This window comes from Octodon degus, unplaced genomic scaffold (genome assembly GCF_000260255.1).
Source record: "Octodon degus isolate 3935 unplaced genomic scaffold, OctDeg1.0 scaffold00325, whole genome shotgun sequence".
Taxonomy (NCBI): Eukaryota; Metazoa; Chordata; class Mammalia; order Rodentia; family Octodontidae; genus Octodon; species Octodon degus.
This window is the reverse complement of record NW_004524901.1, coordinates 410,053-417,478: the sequence shown is the minus strand read 5'-3', so window position 1 is coordinate 417,478 and position 7,426 is coordinate 410,053.

Here is a 7,426-nt window from a genome sequence, read left to right as displayed (position 1 = left end):
AGGCAATTGAGACTGGGTGTGGTGGTATGCGCCTGTAATCCCAGTACTTGGGATGCTGTAAACAGGAGAATTACTATGAGTCTGATCTAGTGGTGAGACCCTGAACACCTTGTAGACCCTTCCTTAGTATACAAAAAAAAAGAAAAGAAAATAAAAAGAAATTAAAAAACCTGAAAGCCTTCACAGTAAAATAAGGAAGAAGAGAAGGATGTCCACCAGTGTCACCACTCCTATTCATTGTGGCTCTGGAAATATTAGCCAGCAATTAGCTCAGAGAAAAAATAAAAAGAAAAACTATTGGAAATAAAAAATTGAAATTATCCTTCTTTACAGATAACATGGTACTATACATTAGAAGACCCAAAAACTCCACTAAAGACATGTAGATTTAGTAAACTGATTCAGGTGCATAGCAGGATACAAACTCAACACTCAAAACTCAATACATTTTTATATGCAAACAAAAACTGCACAAAGACAGTAATTATGGAAATCAAGCCTTTCACAATACCATAAAAATGAAATAATTTGGAATCAGTCTTTTATGGAAGTATAATATTTATCCTGAAAAAATTATAGTACTCTGAAAAAGAGATTGCAAAGGATTTCAGAAAATAGAAAGATATTCCTTGCTCCTGGATAGGAAGAAATTAAATTGTGAAAGTGGCTATATTCCCAAAATAGTTACTGAGCTTCAAAACCATCCATATTATAATAGCACCAGTATAGCTCAAAGATCTAGCAAATCATTCCTAAAATGCGTCTGGAACTAGAAGAGACCTAGAATAGCAAAAGAAATCTCAGGAAAAAATGAAAGGCAGGAGGCATCACAATCTCTGACTTGAACTTATACTACAAAGCAATGAGATGATACCCCCATTGTACTGGCAAACACCTGCACCTGATGTCAATGGAACCGTTTACAAGACGCAGACCCTCAGCCACCTTATCCTTGATCAAGGGGCCAAACACATTCAGTGGAAGAAAGACAGCCTCTTTAGCAAATGGTGCTGTAAAAACTGGCTTCCTGCATACAAAAGGCTAAAAATAGACCCATGACTATCAGCATGCAAAAGACTATAGTGAATGTGGATCAAGTATTAACTATTAAATATTAAAACTGAAACACTAAATCTTCTGTAGGATAAAGGAGGTAGAAATTTTAAGGACTCAGTTGTAGGAAGAGAGTTTATGAACAAAAATAAAACTGCATGGGATACACCCCAAGTAATCACCAATTTGGATCCAGTCTTTATGAAAAGTTCATGCACATCAATATGAATCACCAACAGAGGGGAAAAATGCCCATGAATTGGGAAAAAAGATAGTGGAATGTCCTTCAGACAAAGGAGTCCCATCTAGATCATATAAGGAATTTTTAGAAATCTGGCTTCCAAAATTCAAAGACCCAGCCCAAACATGTGTTTTTGAGATGAATACACACTTCACAGATAAAGCGAATCAAACCACAAAAAAATATATGAAAAATTTTCAACATGATTTGGGAAAGAGGAGTCCTTCTCCATTCATTGTTGGTGGGAGAGCAGGCTGGTACAACCACTGTGGAAATCAGTATTGAGATTCCTGAAAAAGCAAGACTTGGAGGTCTCATTTAAGCCAGCTGTTCCTTTCCTAGATGTTTTTTTTTTCCAAAAGAAGTGAACCCATCACCACAGTGATACATGTGTTTAGTGAAATTTTGTAGTTTTTCTAATGCTCTTTTTATTAATATTTTATTCTTTAAAAATAAAAGTAGAAAAAGATGAAAATAACAAAAATAATTGAAGGGATTATTTCTTGCCCTTTTTAGACCTTCAATAATGTATTTCTGAAGCTGTCTCCTAGTTCAGTGTCCTATGTGGTTAGTGGGCCAGGAGAAGTTTATTTTAGGAACTGCATGGGCTGCAATAAAATGCAGTTATTCTTGGCTCCATATGTTGTTTCTAAAATTATTCATATGATACTCATTCTCAAATCTAATAGTAGTTGTAGTGGTGCTTGTCTCTTGGTAGAAGGCAGTGAATTGTTTAAGAATACCTTTATATTTTTTCAGTTATCTGTCTAATTCACAGGCCTGACAAAGTCTGCTAAAGACCGTAATGAATGTGTCAGTATTGTCTGAGGAGCTTCTCACATCTGTTAGAGGTCACTGAGAGCAAAGGACACATGAGTGTAGGTACGTTCAGATCAGCCACTTACTTCTTATAAGGTGCAGAGTCCTTGCGGAGCTTGAACAAAGTCAGCTAAGGGTGGAAATAGCCCGGAAGAGGTTCCAGTTGTCGCTGACTTGGAAGCCTCACCCATGCAATCTAATGGGCTATTGCGGGAAACTCATGTCAGTAATAGTGGATGAGGCTTGGATTAAAGTTGCCTTGGAGACCTTGTCGATGAGACCTAAAGGGCAAAAGAGAGGAGCCACAGGTTCAGTGGTATTGAATGCACCCAATGGTGACTTAATGACTGCAGGAATCTCTGTGTCTTTGTGTGTGTGTGTGTGTGTGTGTGTTAGATTTACATTAGATTTACATTTTGAGCACAAGTTAGCATTATCTCTTAATACAGACAGGCTTAACCTAAGGAAATTATTGCTCTTTTCTTCTTTTTATAGTACAGTTGCAGTTGTGAAGTAGTAACACACCCAGTACTCTCCTCTGCATTCCACTTTTCCATTCGGAGATAAGAGAGCCATGCTGGGTGCAGAAAAATAGTCAGCAGTTCTTTGTCAAAATATCAGAATCAAATAATTTCTAGTGTCTAAGAATATGTTCTGGAGTAGTGGTGTAGTAGTCATGTGCAGTCCTCCTGTCTCCAGGGTGCAGACTGAGCGCTATGGGAAATGCTGCCGTAGCAGGACCTCAAGGCACACGTGTGTGCTGGCAGGTTGAACCCCAATCCCTGTGGTGCTCCAGCCGCGTCCCCCTGGGTGAGCTGCACCTCAGGACGAAGGAAAGTGCTAACGAGCTCAGAAAGAAGCCACATCTGGCATAGAAGAAACATTACGGTCACTGTTTTTCAAAGCACATCGCAACCTCTCACAGTTCTCCAAGATCCATCATCTTATTCCCAGACTAAAAAAGATAGTTGAATATTCTTCCATTAGCATTCATCATGCTTGCCTCTTTCAAACCCTTGCTGGTGACACCAAACTTGACCCTTCTATGCGCGGTGCAATATTGTTTTCATTTATTATTTTACCAAATAGAGGCAGCTCTAAAGATTCGATTTAACCATTATCACCAAAATAGCTTCCTTTCACTTTTACAGTTCAGTGAACTAATTTGGTCATTCTATAGAATATCAATTTTATTCATGCAGGTTAAGATTTCTGAACTGAACATAATACAGGACCTCATGGCCATTGTGAGCTCAATCTTGGCTAAAAGCCTGTTCATCATCTTCCTTCCTCAGGCCCCTACTTTTATTGCAAGACTACTCATATTTTGGACCTGTTACAGTCAGATTTAGTTCACATCCCCTGTCCAGTAGCCTTTGCTATGTTTATTGCCTCTTCTTCCTGCGCAGTTTCCCTGCTCAGTAGCTCAATTCCCTTTGCCAGGGGACATGATGGAGATGCCCAGGGTGCTTTCTTGTTGGTGCATCTTGGTCCATCAGCTTCATGCCACGTGCTCCAGGTATGCAATCTGGCTCAAGTCTCTGAAATGTGTGAGCTGTTGTCATTCAGCTTAGTTATAATTTGAGGAGGACACTTTCATTTGCTCTGAAATAGTTCTGTTCATATAGATTTGGCAAAAAAAAATAATAGAATTTCTATCTAGTTCATGTCTCGGAGCCTCATAAGTTAGCCATGGATAGAGGTCTGCTCAAGTCACAATTTCTGTCGTTTTTAGAGTCCTCTTTGCATTGCGACCTTTGAGCTCACAGCCTCCTTCCTTCCCAGGCTTGTTCAGGGTTGCTAGGTGCAAGTCGCCTACTGAGTCGTATTACTTATTCTTCTGAGTGCCTCACGACCAGCTCTGGAGGAATGCAGATAATTCTTCACGTTCTGCCGCAGGGAGAAGCTGGGAAGCAGTGCCACAGTATTGTGTACTCTCTTTAACAGAAAAGGAAAAAAGAATACCACAGAAAAAAAGATTTTTTCTATAATTTTTAAATGTGAATTTACCATATCATAGGCTAGCATGTCGGACACTCAGTCTGAAGCAGTGGCACAATTAGACCACGACTTGGATTTTTCAGGCATTTGGAGTTTATTTTACTGTCAAAATTTCACTTGGTGGTTCCCCTGCCATCCAGCAAGTGGAGACCAAATAAGCTGCTCAGCTGCTATCCAGGCGGTGGGCCCACAGAGCAGAAGAGCACATCCTAGAAATAGAAATGCTCCTGCTGTGACAAGCTTTACCTCAAAGACAGTAGCTAAGCAACACTGTTATAAAAGTAATATTAGGCAAACATTAAATGATTATTAACCTTCATTAATAGGTAAAATTTTTAGAGTGTTTTCTGAAAGGATGTATCATGGACAGTGTAGCTAAAGTTGTCAATATTAGTACAAAAAACATGAAGGATACATAAAGTGAAAGACAGACTTCAATGTAGAGATAACAGATAGCAAACTTCACTGTCATGGCAACTCCAGCATGCTGTGGCAAGGGAGAAGACTGAATGTATGGAAACACAAGGAGGGCAGAAGACGCTAGAGACCCACAGGGAACAAATGCACTAGTGAATGAACCAGCGGATTCAGTGAGCTGCAGCAGCTGCCGCGGGGGCCCAGTCCAAGCACCTGTCCTGCGCCCTGGAGGAGCTTTGCCCAGATGACGGGTTAGGGAAGGGAGCTAAACAAGGGACTTGGCATTTCTGTGGGATGGCTCCACTCAGGGCTCACGGTGACCGGTGGAGAAGCGACCTCTTCAGTCAGTCTCAGGGTCCCTTTCAGCTTTACTTCATGCCCCAGGGATTATGTTATAGCCTGTGTCGCATGGCGGGATATGATGCAACACTGAAAATGATGCCTTCAATGAAACTTTATTGGTAAAACAATGTTTCACTTTTTAATGGAACTAGCTGACCTTAGAGCTGCATTTTTGGTTTTGTCACAATTGTCCATTTATCTGCCTTATGAAGAAACTTGGTAGAAGTATGAAAAAGCAGTTCCCTAGCTGTTTTTTGAATATATGATACAACATTAAGTTATTTCAGTACTTTTTCACTTTACATATTTTAAAATTTAAAACATAGTTAGAAAGGTGTAAAATAAATAATTTTGATAGCCCTGGTGGAAAAGAAATTATTTTTATTTATTTCTAAATTCCTAATACTGTAGTTGCCGATGTATGGAAGTTTTCTGGGGAAAAGGTAGTAAAATACACTGAAAGCATATAAAGGAATCCTAAGAGGTGTCCTCAATATGGCACCAAGAGTCTTCTGGACAAGGCGCAGCACCAAGGGGCAGCATTTTGCGCAGCGATTGCTGCCCTGCTCTGCTCAGGAGGGCGTCGTCTGTGGCCCACCTCCGGCCTGCAGCATCTTTTGTCCGACGCTGACGTGCTCGCGTGGCCCGCCGAGAAGCGCGCACAGGCGCACAGCAATCCCACCCTGAACCGGCGCTGCCGGCGGGCTCTATGGCTGCCGATCCATCACTTCCCGTGCAGTGTGCATTAGCTTGCGCTGCTCATTTTCACAACAACCAGAAGAGAATGCGACTCACGCGACGCACATTTCAAAGGAGAAACGTGAACAGACATGTGAGGTCACTTGCGAAGTCCACGCAGCTCTTAGTGAGTAGGCTGTGCTTCAGTGACCCTCTCCTAATCACAGGGGGGAAATTCCTCTTAATAAAATTGAAGTGCTTAGTCTCTGTGCTCCTGTTACCATAGAAGGGGTGTAAAACGATTCTGCGGTCCCGAAATCTTCCTAGAGAACTGAGGGAAAGCAGTTGTAGTGTTGTATTTAATTCAATAAGGGAACTTGACAAAACAATTCTACTTTAAATGTAACCAGAGCTAATGAAATTTTAGGCAGTGTTTGAACTACTCAAAGAGAAGTGAGGCTGTGCACCTGTGGTGGTCCTGCCGGTCAACACACAGGCGGAAAACTTCCTGTACTGGAGTGAGACTGCTGGGGTTACTTAGCATGGCAATTTACTTGAGTTCCAAATTCTGCATAGGCAGAAGGTTTGAGAAAGTTAAACAGCTTAAACAGGCAAGTCCACCTCTACTAAAAGTGCACGATCAATTACTGGACTGTTAGGGTGGTAGGCCTGAAAATGATGCAAGAGAAATATTATAAAACCCAAACTACAGATATTCACTATATCAAAAGTTTGTCCTCCCTAACTGAGGTATAAATTCTAATTATGGGGTTAGGTGCAAAATATTTTGTTTTGTGAAAGCCAGCTCCTGAGAGACAGACCAGGACCTGGGCATGTGGTTGTCAACAGCCCACTTGACAAAGAAAATATTTGAGATCAAACTCAGAAGGTAGATGCACAATTACATGGTGGGTACAATGTGGGGAAAATTATGATGAACCAAAAAGATCATAAATGCAGATGTTGAATTTATACTGATCCAACAGCGAGAAGTTGCACAGTAGATGTTCATGGAATGAACAAGGGGCAACTGGCGAGAGGGCTCAAGATGTTCTGATGCACTACTGGGTAACCAGCATCTGCCCAGTTCAGTCTCCTGCATAATACTGATTACTGTACATGTTTTTTGCTCTGAGTGAGATATTTCTGGGTAATTCATGTTACCTTCACGACAGGGCCTTAAACAATGCACATGCAGCCACTGTGGTAGTACGTTCGTAGCGTCTGCACTCTTAGGGCCCGTCTGATTCTCTGAAACGTTTGTACCTAGCGTAGAGGTCTATAAGTCACCTGTATACAGTAGATCATACAGCAGAAAGACTCTTCCCAATTTCTGCCTCTGCCGAGGAGGAACAACACCTGGAAGGTCACCCCAGAGGAGCGAGTGGGAGTCAGGACCAGAGCATGCACGCGAGGCGGCTGGCAGTTACGTGGCCCGGGTTTGCCTGACACACATGTGTGCACTGAATCTAGTCATTCTGCTTCACTCTGTGGTTTCTTATCTGTCATTTGAAAGATTGGTAACTGTCTTTCCTTATAAAATATTTAGTGAAATTTCCCTGAGACGCTGGATTTCCCTGCTACTTTTATCAAGGCATCATCATTGCAGACCAGTCCTAGCTAACAGGGAGAACTGTGAGTGGGCCTTGCATGATGTTATTGTAAGCTTGTGGGCCAACCTGCTTCCTCATGCACCCCGGCCTTCTGTTACCACAGAGACTCACCAGTGAGGCTTGGCCATTTTGCAGCTGCCCGGGGCCCCAGAGGCAGTGCTCAAGTGGGCCTGCAGACAGAACATCTAGAGTTTCTCTGTCTGATCGTCTTGGGCAGATCCAGGGCCAGACCTTGGTGCCAATTGGAAGAGGAGGTCCGAGT